Source organism: Apium graveolens, chromosome 2, assembly GCF_009905375.1.
Source record: "Apium graveolens cultivar Ventura chromosome 2, ASM990537v1, whole genome shotgun sequence".
NCBI classification, from domain to species: Eukaryota; Viridiplantae; Streptophyta; class Magnoliopsida; order Apiales; family Apiaceae; genus Apium; species Apium graveolens.
The window spans coordinates 144631080-144647133 of NC_133648.1; positions in this window are offsets into that span (position 1 = coordinate 144631080).

Genomic DNA, 16054 nt, shown 5'->3' on the forward strand with positions numbered 1-16054 from the left:
GCACTCAACTGGACAGTTTAATTTACTAACAAAATCTTGTGAAACAAACGATCGAGTTGCTCCCGAATCTATTAACACTTTGGCACATAAAGAATTCATATTAAGCGTACCTGCCACAAGATCCGTATCCTGGATCGCATCCTTTACCGACATGTCAAAAACTCTAGCCCTTGGAGTCTCATTCACTGTTGGGGTAGATCCCATAATTCTCAATGCATTACTAACTAGGGCTGGTGTCTTGCAATCCCTGGTCATATGTCCTGGCTTCCCACATTTAAAGCATGTAAATCCAATGACTGGAACCTTCACTGCTGGATTTCGGATAGACTAACCCTTATTTGCTGGCTGATTTCGGCACTCCCTTGAATAGTGCCCTTTCTGGTTGCATTTAAAACATACCACATTCAACTTGTTACAAACTCCTCCATGCTTCTTTCCACATACTTGACAATCTGGAAAAGTTAATCTCAACTGATTCGGCTGATTCACATTAGCTGAACGATTGCCCTGGCCTTCGTCTCCTACATTTTGTCTCTTGAAATTAAAATTTCTCCCTGGCTGAAACTTGCCCTTCTTAAAATTTGGAAACTTCCCTGTTTCTGACTGACCCTCACTTCCTTCAATTTTCCTTTTCTTGCTTTCCTTTTCCTTCTGGAACATCTCACTCTCCGTCTCTGCGATCATAGCCTTATGTACTACTACTGCATAAGTCTCCAATTCAAAAATAGCTACCTTCCCCCTGATCCATGGTTTCAAACCCTGCTGGAATCTCTTAGCTTTCTTTCTATCAGTATCAATATACGACGGCACATACCTTGACAATTCCTCAAATTTACCCTCATAATCTATTACCGACATATTCCCTTGCTTTAACTCTAAAAACTTCAGCTCCATTTGATCCTGAACAAACTGAGGAAAATACTTTTCTAAAAACAATTCCTTGAACCTTTCCCAACTAATAACATCTGTGCCTTCCAATGTCTTCACCATTTCCCACCAATAGGTGGTCTCATTCTTCAAATAGTAACTTGCAAACTCAACCTTCTGTTCTTCCTTTACTTTCACTAAGGCAAATGCCTTCTCTATTTCCTTTAACCAAACATTTACTTCAATTGGCTCTAAGGAACCCTTGAATTCTGGTGGGTTTATTGCCTGAAAAGTTTTGAAGGTTACCTGGGGATTGGTCTGTCTTTGTTGTTGTTGTGCCAGGTGAACTGTTTGTTGGGCCAAGATTTGAAGAATCTGGGCTATTGCTGGGTCCATAGGTCCTGGGTTCACATTCGGGTTTGTATCATCTTGATTGTTGTTGTTGTTGGTTTCTTCATTCTGGGTGTTGATGCGGGTATTTCTTTTGGGAGGCATTTTCTGTACAGAAGCAATCAATTTATTTAGCTTTTGTATCAAATATTTGCATAAAAACAAAAATTTGTAAAACAGGAATATCTCTTTCTGAAGACAGTTGTAACTAAGTAAATTGCATGCTTCTTTACAGAATATAAACAGTTATGGAAAACAGGGTACATGGTATCACAGGGTATAACTGGTGCAATAAATAAGGTAAGGTAAAACAGGTGCAATAAAATAAATTACAGTGCCGGAAAGGAAAAAGGTACTGATATATATAGATCAAAAGTTTTAGGGTAGTACAAGCGTAAAGACGCTTCAGAAGTAAAAGCAAAAAGGGTACAACAACCTACTCACTAGTCAGCATCGCTAGTCTATAAATACAACTCAAAAGTCTACTAATACATACTACACACTACTGTACATACTATATAACCATACAACACTGCTCAGCATCTCCATCTCAAAATCTCTAACTCAACTCCAAGGAAACTCTGGTCCTGCCAGCCTCTCAAAGTCCTCCATCACCTCAGTAGCCCAGCCCAGCAGTGCATCAGGGCCTCTGCCAGGTAGTGTAGCTCCATGTAGCCTAGCCTCAAGAACCCTTCGTGTCACATGAATCTCCTCTCGAAGCTCCCTCACACCACGATCAACATCTGTAGTCCTAATGATATGCTGTAACTCTCTAATCTGAGCCAACAAGGAATCACGCTCCAGTAGAAGAGCCTCATACCGGTAATAAGGAACTGGAGGCAATGTAGACTGGAATGGGGCACTCGCTACTGAATGCCCAGTGGAATCTGACTCAGCTGGTGGGGGTCCTCTGACAGGTGGCCTCATGCCTGGAGGTGGAATAGCCTGCAGTGGTACGGGCTGCAACACAGGTGGAGGTAGAATAGCCAATGCTGATGGAATAACAGGACGTGGATCCGATGCTGGTGCTCCAACTGAAGGCTCTGAGTGATCAGCTGATACGGGAATAAAAGAGTCGGCCATCACTGCTATCTAAAATCATATCGTAATATAAGAATCTCGTACCATAACACGAACTATACTAATATCTGATATACTGAAACACTCAACCTCTCAACGTTCTATCATCCTATGCCTTACTTCTAATCCTAACCCTTTACCCATTCCCATTAACCTAGGCTTGTGTCAGTGACTTATAACCTGTAGCTCTGATACCAAACCTGTGACGCCCTCCAAACCCGGGTCAGAAGTTTGGGGTCCACACATACACCTTATTTATAACCTGCTTATAACAATAATAAAGATAATAATAATATATGCAGTGACCCTACTTACCAACCACCACGGACCGCAATAGGTTAAAGTATGCACACAAGCCAAACACACTAATATATTATAAACCGTTCAAATCCCAACTATTTCAAACTCAAACTGAGTATTAAACATTATTACAAACTTTTACAAACTTAAATTATTCCAAAAGAAACCTACTAGCTCAGCTTTCTCAATCTGAACCTGTAACACCCCCAGATCTGGGGTCGAGGATCCGGGTCGTCACGGTCTTTCTTTCCACAATATCACTTCACTTAATTAATAATAATAACCTTATGCTGTGACCCCACACTAACACACACCACAACCCGTTATAGTCTCAGAGATGAAATTTAAATAAGTACAAGTCTTTGAATCCACAATTTAAAAGTTATTACAACCCAAAATGATTACTTGATAAATTTACAGTTAATTGCCATTATCTGCCACAAGTTATAATTATACATAATTGATTCTCAAAAGTAGATGGTCTGATCTACAATAGATCTACCTCTGCAGCTATAGCAGCTACAACATCAACGGGAAGACGCGGGACGCTTCCTACGCGCTTGCGCTGGGTCTGCTGGAGTCTGGCCATCTTTCCTAACTGTTGTTGTGTGATGAAGAAATAAAGCAAGGGTGAGCAGCAAGCCCACCAAAATAATATGTATAATGATTTACAATATATGAGCCTACTCATAATACTCATGAAAGTCTTGGTCAAAAGAAATGAACCAAGTTTGATATCTTAATGCGATGAAGTCGCAAAATATTCAGTATATATACATATATACTTTTCAAAATATTGGAAGTCCTCTTCCATGCATAATATACACAAAGTCCCAGTGTATAACTGTATAAAAAAAAATATCGTTGCAAGGTGATCTCATATATCTAACCTTGTTTCAACGTTTTTCTGAAAATCTTTGTCATTCCTAAGACAATTATTAATTAGATATAAGTTTAAAAGATGAGGTTACCAAATACCCCAATATACTTATATCTTTCCCAATACTACTTGAACTACCACCGTTCAAGTTATAATCAGTTTCAAAAGTTCATCACATAGATGAGACTACAAGACAAGATTTGAATAGATTCAATCTTTGAAATATTATTGAATGAAATAAAGTTACGAGATACTTTATTTAGTCCCGATATATATATATCCACATATATATATATCTCTTAAACATTTCCTGGAACCTCTGTTATGTAAAGTATGAACAGAGTTTGAAACATCCAATGAATTTTGGAAAGGAAAAGAATTTTGGCATAAACCAGATATCTTGCTGATCAGGCAAGGATACCCATAAGTAACCTTTTCTACTAGTAGATGGACGAATTCCCCACTGGTCATCACCCTGGCCGCATTAGGACCTATGCTGGACTGCCACTCAGCCACTTATGCATTTGATGGACTCCCACTGATCCACTTACACTATCATGGACGCCCACTGAGCCCATGTTGCTTATGCCGACTCAATAGATGGACTTACTTCCCGAACGTTGGGTAAGTAATCAATTCATTTACCAAAACTGCAACCTTGTTGCGAATATAAAATACACCACAAAGCCGGATTCCCCAGGTTTTGAACGAGTATTTAAATCCCCTTTAAAAGGAAGATCTTAAATATAAAAATGAGTTTTGGGATCCGCTCTAACTTTTAAAAATCATTTTGAAGACTCGAAAACACTTTAAAGAGTGTTTGGAGTAAAGCTGATTTAATGAAGTAAATCAGTCCCCAGAATATTTAGAAAATGACTGAATATTATTATTTAAATAATATTCCCATAAAGAATAATCTTTTATAAAAATAATTGAAGTAGAAGTTTTAAAACTTATACTTGAAACGAGTATTAAATAACCAAAGATATACTTATATGAAAGTATTATCTTTATTTGAATAATCGAAAATATGTTTGATTATTAACACCTTATTCTTTAATAAAATAAAGAATATATTTCAGCAAATAATCGGAGTCATAGATCCTCAAATGAATATTCAAATAATATTCATTAAATAATATAAACTGAGTCATAAGCCTTCGAATGAATATTCAAATAATATTCAGATAAATAAATAAAAGGAGTCATACGCCTTCGAATAATATTCAAAATAATATTCATTAATAAAGTAAAAGGAGTCATAAGTCCTCGAATGAATATTCAAAAAAATTCAATAATAAAATAAAGTTAAAGTTATCGAATAAACCTTATTCGATTAATAGTTTTAAAAACTATATCCATATATATATATAAATAAATATATATATATAATATACTCGGGAACATCGACTCCCGGTTTAGAAATATGTTCACCTTTTATCCCCTATACTAAGGGTATACGCAACTACTTGCTTATTTCTAGCATAGGTATTATGCAACTATAAGCATTGAAATCAACAGATAGATAACCAGATTACGAAACAGACATGCATATATACCATATTAGCATGCTCCAATATATCGCAAGAATTTGCTAAATAACCAATATGCATTTATCGCAAGATCATGCATATACAAATGTATACATCACAACAACAGTATAACGGGTAGAAAACTTGCCTGAGCGACTGGGGGTTACGAATGGCTCGGGACGAGTCTGGTAACCTATAAGCAACAAGTAAGTTGGAATTAAACCAAAGTCACTTGTAAATCTATACTTTAACTAACTTAGACTCTAACGCTCGTTTTGCGCTCACTGATTCGCTAAAGTCACTCGGGTACCCTCGGCTCCACCATTTTTAATAATTTAACCTTTACGAGTTTTAAAGCGATTCCTTCGCGAGTGTCTTACCAACTGCCTAACACACTTACCATAAATGTTTCATACATTAATTAACCCTTTTTGGTCTTTAACCTATGTTTCAAAGTAAGGCGAGGGAAAAAGTTTCGTTCGCGAAACGCCGTTACTTGAAACAGTCGTTTCTCCTAAACCGTGCATCGGAATCGAACGTACTACATATCAAAACGAAGCTCGTAACATGAGCTATCTAAACATGGAAGTGGTCATAATCTAGCAGGGGGTCCTCGGGTCCTAATGTTATGCACAAAACAGTCTAAAGAAAATCGGACGTTACGACGGCTATGTTTACGCGATTACCAATATTTATACCACTCCAATTCTTTACCAATTCACTACAAACCACCCAACCATCATCAATACATCAAACAAAACTTATATCAAGGCAAAGTCAGTCCATAATCTCAAGGTTTTCCAACTTATTCAACCGCAAACATGATCTACTAACCATAACTTAAGATTCATTAACCATTAACCAAGATTCATATCCAAAATCACCACAAATCCAACCAAACTATCTAACATACATGGATCTTGCTATACATACATGGATATTTCTATATATACATTAATCCATCCATAAACTCATCAAAACTCAAAGTTCAAACTATAAGTTAAAGGTGAAAGTTGTTTATACCTCCTTGAAGCTTCCTAACACAACCCAAGAGCTTTGAATCCCTAAAAGAACCTTGATCCTTGCTTGTATAACCTTAATCTTTCATAAAAATTCAAGAAAACTAAAGTTATTTCTTGAAGGTTACTATTCACCATCTTCTTCCTTGATTTATTGGAAGAGATTGTGAAGGAATTAGGAGCTTAAACTTATAGCATATCCATATCTATGTACAAGGAAGCTTAGATAATTACCTTGTGATTTAACAATGCTTGGAACTTGATTTTTGAAATTCTTACCCTTGAAAAAGATGAAAAGCTGAGAGCAAGATGATGAGAATGAAATGATTTTGTGTTTTTTGATTTGTTTGGCTTAGCTTGGTTGTTTTTTTGTTTTGTTTTTGGTTAATTACCTTAATAACCTTATATTTGTGTGGTTATAAACCAACCACACCTCCTCCTTCCCTATGTCATGCTTACATCACATTGCTATGTCATCCTCCCTTCCTTGTCCTCTTCTCATTGGTTGGGTGACATCACTTCCTCTAATCCCTTTGCTTAACTTCCTAATTGTTTGCCTAATGACCGCTGATCTGTTATACGGTTCGCTTAACTTTCGTTTTCGTTTATCGTTTGAGGGATCATACCCGGGATCTTATTACTTAGGTTCCCTTAACCTTTCTCAATATATTATATTCCTTTTATGATCCTCTCCTATAATCCTTTAATTTAAATCCTTTTTATCCTGTTACCTTATACTCAATTCTCTCCGTATCTAGTGGATTTCCGGGAAAAATCAAAGTGTTCGGATTTGGATTCTGACGATCTTTACATACACTTATATCCCATATAAAGTACTAATAAAATCTCAGAATATCCATATCAGAACCCCTACATAGTGTGGCATGAAAAGTTTTCTCATTCAGCAAAAACACTATTCATAAGGGTTTCAAAAATTTTCCAAAAATTGGGGTTATTACAGAACCCCTAGCTCTCGCGCTGGACTGGGGATCCTCTTTACCAACTGGTTCCTTTTTAACTGGAAAGAATATAAACAACATCGCACGAATGAGCTAACTAGCTCAGCAAGTCACAATGACAAAACTGAGAATAATGATCATCAGGTGAATATGTTTATGATATCAAGTAAACAATGGATTATGATTTAGAATTGGATATTATACTTTTAATTTAAAAACCAAGGTTAGGCTGCTGATCAGTCACGCACTAACCCCGAGCAAGGTACACAACATTGCTCTAACTACTGGATCCAAGGCACACATTGGCCTAACTTGACCATTATATGGTCTGACCACGAATCTGGTCCACAATTTTATAAAAACAATCCAATTTTAACATAATAACAGAATATGCAATAGTAAACAATAACCGAAATCATTAACAACAATAAATGTTTAACAATGAAAGGGTTTCAATCCTTGTAAGGATCAATAAGGCAATTTAAAAGCTTGGATGCTGGGTAATGAAAGAATTGGATAACAAAGAAATCAACGTTTCAAGGTTTCAAGGATTCGATCTTTCAAAGTATAAGATACCATGGGTTGAGTATATAATAGTTCATTTCAGTGTTTGGTATTTAGTTTGTATGTATTTTTGGAGTATTATCGTAGATTTGTGGTTCCTCTTTGGGTATACAATAATCAATGGCTTAGAAAGAATATGGTTCATGGCTCAAGAACAATAACTTAAATCAGGATTTAGGTTTCCGTGCTTCAAAGCACTTGCAATATCATAGGATTATCAAGTACTACAATATCTCGAGAAAGTTCAGAACACTTGCCTGGTATTAGCTTACTACACTGCACTCGCTTCCAATCACAACCGTTTTACTCCTCAACTACCTGTTTCCCTTTCCTACGTCTTGCCTCTTCTGCTCACATATCATAAGCATCTATCAATAATTTACTCATGGAATTCTATTCAACACATACTTCTATCTACCATTCGTTTTACCCAAATCCGATTAACGGATTGAAAGTTATGCAATAATCAAGTAAACACCGAATATATTTTCCGATAGTCAATTAACAAGTCACATGTAGCACATAATACATCACGTAATCAATGATATATTATTTATAAAGAAGTCTCGGGTCATAAATATGCTTTCGGGTATTTAAAATGATTTTTAAAACATTGTTCGGAATTAAAACGGGTCGTTGGATCAATTTCGGGTTAATAAACAGGGTTCGGTTGGCCCATTATGGCTCCGAAATAATTTTAGAATAATTACCGAGCCTTGGAAATAATTTAGAATAATATTTTAAAGCTCGAAACTATTTTTCAGAATTTTTAAATCATTTTTAAATAATTAAATCTAATTAAATAACTAATTAAAATCAATTAATAATTAATTAAATCAATTAATCAATTAATTTTCGAATTAATTGACCAATTAATCAATTATAAATTAACTGAAATTAATTAACTAATTAATTTAGATTTATTTGTGAATTAAAAATAATTTTCAGAATTAAAATAATAATTTTTAGAATTTTCAAAAATTAAAAATGAATTTTTATAATAAAAATAAATAGGAAATATGATTTTTAAACATTTTATAAACAGGAATCCTAAATTTGCAAAGTCTGGAAACTTCAGGGACCTAACTGTATCGTCCCCAAAAGTCCAGGGACCAAACTGCAATTTTAAACCCTGTCGCCGAAAAACAGTCGGGTTCGCCGGAGAACACGATTACGACCTCCTCACCTTACCACAAGCTCCAGATCACATCTACAAATTACCAGGAATACAATCATGCAATCAAAACAACCTAACAATCCCTGAGTTGGCCGGAATTTGGCCGTGAAGTTTTCCAGTTTCCGGCGAACATCGGAAAACTTCAAAACACAACTCCCTTCTCTACAGACCTCGTTGGTTCATGAAACTTATACAACTAGATTGCAAATTTCACAGAGAACACAACCCACTATAACACAACATCAATCTATCACAGAATAAGAAACCCCCAAATTTCAATTAAGAACATTCATACGGGTATAAACCCTAATTTTGAAATTCGAAAATCAAACTCAAATTTGAACATGTTATTGAACTCCAAATCAGACGTATGACATATGAAAATCATCAGGAAAACAAGCTCTACAACATGCAATCATCAAATCATACAAACAATCATCCGAACAAAAATTCATATTTTTAATAAAATAAATTCGAAAATCAAAAATTTTTTAGAAAAATAACCTTGATTTCTGCAGTGAAACAAAGCTCAGAATCTGATAGAACACCTCAAATCCTTCGTTTTGGTTACTCAAGCTTTGAAAACAGAGATCGGTAACGCCTTCGTTTTGCTGTTTGATTCTTAGAACAGTTTTAAGAAATTAGGGCTTTTCTCTGAAAATTATATAATTAACTATCTGCAAATGATTTTGATACGAAATAAAATACGGTAAAAGGCTATTTATAATTACGAAAATTAGTATCCCGTTGGATCATTCCCGATATAAAACGGTACGTTTATTTGTAAAAACTGATCCAAACGGTATCGGTTTTCGGGATAATTATCCAAATCAGTATAATTTGTACTACGGTCTTGGTCTCAGCGCCTAGTTACACGTATTACGAAGTGATAATTGGGATAGTTTAATAAAAAGCTCCCGTTTATCGAAAATACGGGTTTTATTGATTTACCGAAACGAATATTGTATCAAAAATGTTGTGTCGGGACCCGCATAGGACAAACCGTAAGCCGGATCGAAAAAGTCGAAACATGGAATATGCTCGGAATATTATAATTGGGTTAGGAAGGAGTTCTCGAAAGAGTTTCGGGTTCCAAAAACGTAACAACGGTTGACGTCGGTTGGTTCCCGTTTTTATAAAATAGATTTTAATTACCCGGAAAAAGATTTTAGAAATTTCATATGATTCTTATAAATCCATAAACCAACATAACAATAATTAGAAAGATATGACAATTATCTATATTTTATTTTGGACATATAAAAATTAAAATACTCAATTAATATTATTTTTGAATATTCAAGTACAGATAACACTTAACAATTAGCTCATAGAATAGATACTGAACACACATAATAATTATATAATAGCAAAAATAATTACACGATATATCCCGGATATTACAATTGATGGTCTCAAAGAGGGGAATTCAGGCTAACCCCGATAAAATAAAGGCGATCCTGGACATGGAACCACCAAAAACTGTCAAGGATGTTCAGAAGCTCACAAGAAGGGTTGCTGCGCTAGGACGATTCATCTCCAAGTCGGGAGACAAGTGCTTGTCATTCTTCAAGTCACTAAAGAACATCAAAGACTTTGTATGGAGTGAGGAAAACTAGAAGGCATTTGAAGAGTTAAAGAAGTATATGGCCCAGGCCCCGTTGTTGGCCAAGCCAGTTCTGAGTGAAGTTTTATTCTTGTACTTGGCTGTTTCAGAGAGCGCCTTGAGCGCGGTGTTGGTTAAGGAGGAGCTGAAAGTCCAGAAACCCGTATACTATGTCAGCAAAATTTTGCATGGTACTGAGTTGAATTATTCAACTATTGAGAAATTCGCTTTAGCCTTGGTAATGGCTTCGAGAAAGCTGCGTCCTTATTTTCAGGCTCACCAGATTGAGGTGCTAACAAATCAGCCCCTGAAAAATATCATTCACAGTCCCAAGGCAAGTGGGAGATTGATTAAGTGGGCAATAGAGCTGGGAGAGTTCGATCTCAAGTATAATCCACGTACGGCAATAAAAGCCCAGGCACTAGCTGACTTCGTGGTGGAATGTACCATACCCAACCAAGAAGTCGGGGGGCAGGAAGATGCCATACCTCAAGACAAGGGAGTCGATAATGGGGGCAAAGAGAAGGATGATAAAGAATATTGGGTTCTCTATTTTGATGGAGCATCAAAAATAAACTCCAGTGGAGCAGGATTGGTTTTGCAAAGCCCTGATGGGTTCTTAATTGAGTATGCTATGAAGCTAGACTTCCCAACCACAAATAATGAGGCAGAATATGAAGCCCTGATAGCTGGCCTTGGTCTAGCTGGGACACTTAGAGTCAAAAATTTAAAGGTCCGTGGAGACTCGAAGCTGATCATATCCCAGGTAAAGGGAGAATTTGAGGCAAAGGATGATACGATAGCTAAGTATGTCCGCCTAGTAAGGGCTGTGATGACCCAATTTAATGAATGCCATGTTGAACACATTCTAAGGGAAGAAAATGCTAAGGCAGATGCGCTATCAAAGTTTGCTTCATCTGAGATAGAAGAAAGTTCAGGGAGTGTGTACTTCCGTGTTTTGAAGACACAAAGCATAGATGTTAAGCTTGTGGCTCCCATAGGCCTGGGGACGTCATGGATTGATCCCATCAAGGCTCACATTCAAAATGGTTGGCTGCCAAGCGATGCAACTGAAGCACGGAAGTTAACTGTTCGAGCACTAAGGTACTCTTTGATAGATGGGATTCTTTACAAAAGATCTTTCGTGGTTCCTTACTTGAGGTGTCTCAGGCCCGATGAGGCACGCTTGGCTCTTGAAGAAGTGCATGAAGGTATTTGTGGATAACACTTGGGGGCAGGGCCTTGGCTCATAAGATAACTCGTCTAGGCTTTTATTGGCCAGAAATGATGGCTGATGCCAAAGAATATGTGAAGAAGTGTGACCGCTGTCAGAAGCATGCACCTGTTGTTAGACAACCTCCTGAGATGCTGACATCTATCAACTCGCCCATTCCCTTTGCTATGTGGGGAATGGATATCTTGGGGCCTTTCCCTATGGCCACGACACAAAGGAAGTTCCTGATTGTAGCCATTGATTATTTCACTAAGTGGATTGAAGCCAAACCCTTGGCCAAAATCACAACTAAACAAGTTGCACAATTCCTGTGGGAAAACATTATGTGCCGATATGGAATTCCCCGTGTCCTAGTCACCGACAATGGAACGCAGTTTAAAAACGAGGAATTCAAGAAGTATTGCGAAGAAAATGAAATTGAGTTACGGTTCACCTCCGTGGCTCACCCACAAGCCAATGGGCAAGCAGAAGTAGCAAATCGAATAATCCTGGATGGACTAAAGAAGAGGATCGAGAAGTCAAGAAATAATTGGGTGGATGAGATACTACCCATATTGTGGGCCTATTGGACTACTTGTAGAGTCATGACAGGAGCAACTCCCTTCATGTTGGCGTATGGGGCAGAAGCAGTAGTTCCAGTGGAGATGTCACATTCCTCTCCAAGGATTCAGGCTTTCAATGCTGAGGAAAATGAGGAAGGACAAAGGTTGGCTCTAGACTTAATCGATGAAGTGCGAGATGAAGCACCTGCAAAGATAGTAGAGTATCAGAAGAAAGCTTCATTCGACTACAACTTAAGGGTTAAAGAAAGGTTCTTTAAACAAGGTGACCTAGTCTTGAGGAAGGTAAAAGCTTCTGGGGTAGGACAGAAAGGGAAACTTGCCCCAAATTGGGAAGGGCCGTACAAAGTCAAGAGCGTTCAGGGTAGAGGAACCTACAAGCTGGAGACTATGGATGGTTTTGAAGTCCCGAGAACCTGGCACGCACAAAACCTGAAGGTTTACTACGTGTAAGATAGTCGAAGTACGGTTCTCACTTGTCATTCTGGCACGCACAAAACCTGAAGGTTTACTACGTGTAAGATAGTCGAAGTACGGTTCTCACTTGTCATTGTGACAAGTAGGTTGAAAAGCACCTTGAAGCTTTGCTTGCTTAGGATTTATATGTTTTAGTTTTATTACAAAGTTTATTAAGACTTGTGTAAGGGATGAATCCCAGACAATTTTATGAAAGTCATGAGTTCTTCAAAGTATGTTTGTGGCCTAACAAATAAAAACCAAATACATGGATGCAAGCATAAAAGGTAATAAATAAAATAGATCTGATAGAAATTACAAGAGTTCGATAAATAAAGTCTCAAAAATAGGATAAAAGAAACCAACAAGCCACGCAGGGCTGAAAAAGCTCTAACGAGCTGAAATACCCTCGACGTCCATATCATCGTCCTCTCCGCTCTCGCTGGATGTCTCTGTCGTCTCGGAGGAAGAGGAAGAGCTATCGTCCTCAGCAGGTCTGGAAGAAAACTCGGGAGGAGGAAGGAGTGGATCCTGAGGAACATGATCCGAGACAACTACTTGGGCACGAAACCTCTGTAGCAAAGCCTCGTCATCAGGGCAGACATAGTCCGCCGGGTTAATATCAGGACAAGCCTCGTTCACGGTCCCAAGGGCCGTGTCCCAACCAGTCCTAAAAAACCCGGGAAAGACTAAATCATCCCTAATCCTCATGGATTGGGTAAACTCCTCCGAATCCAGATAGTTGTCTATAGATTTATCTTTCTCCGCCCGAAGTATCACTAGCTCGGCGTTGGACTCTCTGAGTTCTTCCTCCTTGCGCTTGAGCTTCTTCTCCAGGGTAGCATACTTCTTCTGTTGCCTCCTGAGGGCATTGTCGGCCTTATCAGAAGCCCGCTTCCATGACTTGGCTTGCCTCACAGCACCTTGAAAATAGGCGTTAGACTGAAATAAAGCAATCAACAAAGTATAAGGCAAGAAAACGCTACAAGAATGAAAGATAAATTCAAAAGAGAGAAGGCATACCGAAGCCAGAGACTGGGCTCCCATAAGCTTAATCCTCTCAAGATCAGGGGTGGCCACCACATCAGTAAAGTCCTTGGGAGTTACGCTATGGTAAGACCAATCCCAAGCATGCTTCGTGGAACCAACCACGGTATCCCCTCGGCGGAATCCCCAGAGAGGCCGAAAGGCACCGGTAGCAGCAGCAGTAGGGGCAGCAGCAGTGATAGGAGCATTATGGCCCTCAGCTCCTTCAGTCGAAGCCTCCCCCATAGGCTCCTTGTGCTTTCTTAAGAAGATAGGCTCTGTCGCCTTTCCCCGGGTGTCTAGGCCTGCGAGCCGAGCTTTCTTCATCCTAGCTGTCTCTTCAACCAGGGGAACATTGTCCTCGTTAATCTCCTTAGCAGCTGCGAAACAAAGCAAAAGATAAAATAAGTGATGTTAATAATGCATGAAATGAAATAAAGTTGAGAAGGGAAGAAAAATACCCTGTTGAGAAATAGAGGATAGTCCCACATGAATTAGGGAGAACTCCTCTAGAAGAGTCCAGCAGGTGGTAGTGCCATCGTCCTGAGTAAGACCATTATAAATAATAGTTTCCTCAGGAGTTAAGTGAATGGATTTGAGGCTACCATCACTGACCTTCCCGAAGGAAGATCAGAAAAGTGTGCCCCAGTCACCATTCTCCCAACGTAACCCAACGAAACTATTCCTCCAATTTTGATTGTTATCAGGAATAGAGGCGCTGTTAAAGATATGTTTACTTTTGGGCCTTTGCTTGACATAGACCCAGCCACAGATACTGGAAGAGCTATTATAGCACTGAAAGACCTTCCTAAAAACAGCTACAGAAAGAGGAAAGCCCTCCCTAAGGCAGCAGACCATAAAACATAAAATGTTCCTCCAGGCATTTGGAGGAAGCTGACACGGGTTGATTTGTAAATCAGCTAAAAGATGAGGAATAAAAGGGTGGAAAGGAAACCTAAGCCCAACATTAAGGGCATCTGTATAAATGAAGAGAGTGTCGGGTCTCCAGTGGCAAGTACGGTCACCACCAGAGACTGGAACTAATCTAAGAGGAGGAAGGACGTTATAACGAGCATTTAGTTTATCGAAATCTATGTTGTGCCAAGTATTACAATGATTAAAAGAATCGAGATGTGCAATGGAGGGATATTCATCCCCCCTAGTGTTAATCATATCGATTAAAGACATATACGAAGAACGGATCTTGATATCCTTACCTCGTTTTGAAGCCGAGGCTATCTTGGCCGCCCTCTCGGAACTTTTGTCAGCCATTAGTAAAGCTGGAAAAGGCCTGGAAACTTTGAGAAAGGAGGAAGTTTGAGAGAGGAGGAAGTTGGAAAGTTTGAGAAATGAGAGAGTGAAGAATGAAGAGTGTGAATGAGAAGCACACTCCCCCCACCTTTATATAGGGGGGAAAAGAGGATAATGGGCCTTAAAAAGCCCATTTGGGCCCAAAAGTTGGAAGGTTCTGGAATTGTCCAGGAAATTCCTGGAAAATTTAAGAGAAAAAACTTGAGTTTTTGAAGAATCTGGAAAAATCCAGAAAACCCAGAAGAATTTGGAGTTTGGGCTTAGAAAAAAGGCCAGTTCAAAAAAAAAAAAAAGAGGTAGCCCAGCTTGAGGCCCAAACCTAAATGATTTTTAAGAAAAAGGAGACCAGTTAAAAATAATGGGCCAATTGCAAAACCTAGATGGGCTTGGAAAAACGGGCCCAAAATTTTGCTATTTAAGCCCAGAAAAGGGAAGAAGGCTGCTAAAAACAGGCCCAAAAAAGGGTTGGCCCAAAGAAGATCCAACCCAGATTTAAGGGCCCAAATCCAAACTATAAATATGTATGCAAAAAATTAATCTATTCAAGACCCATTCGACCAGGAAATATATAAAAATCCTGGTCGAAATTCTTGAGGTCGAAATAGTCTCGATCAGGGCTATCTATGGAGGTTAATTCAGTCAAAATCTTGATTCCTGACCGAAAAGGTCAGGATCCTAACCGAAAATTTTATTCTTGAAAGTACTGTCGACCAGAAAGCAAGACAAGATCCTGGTCGAATGGATCCTGCCCGAATTTACATCGACCTGGGCAATAAAAGAGGCTTAATTCGGTCAAAGGACAGGAATCCTGACCGAAAGGGAAGAAAATTCCTAATCGACAAAAAAAAAAGGAAAAAATCCTGGCCGAAATTCGACCAGGATTCCTGATCGAAAGCATCCTGCCCGAAACCCTGTCGACCAGGGCAATCTGAAGGTTAATTCGACCAGGATCCTGGTCGAATGGATTCCTGGTCAAAATCTGTATAAAAAAAAGAGAGAGAAAAAGAAAATCAGGGAAAAATCCAGAAAATTAGGGAAAAATCCAGAAAATTAAGTATAAATCCCAGAAAATTAGGGGAAAATCCAGAAAATT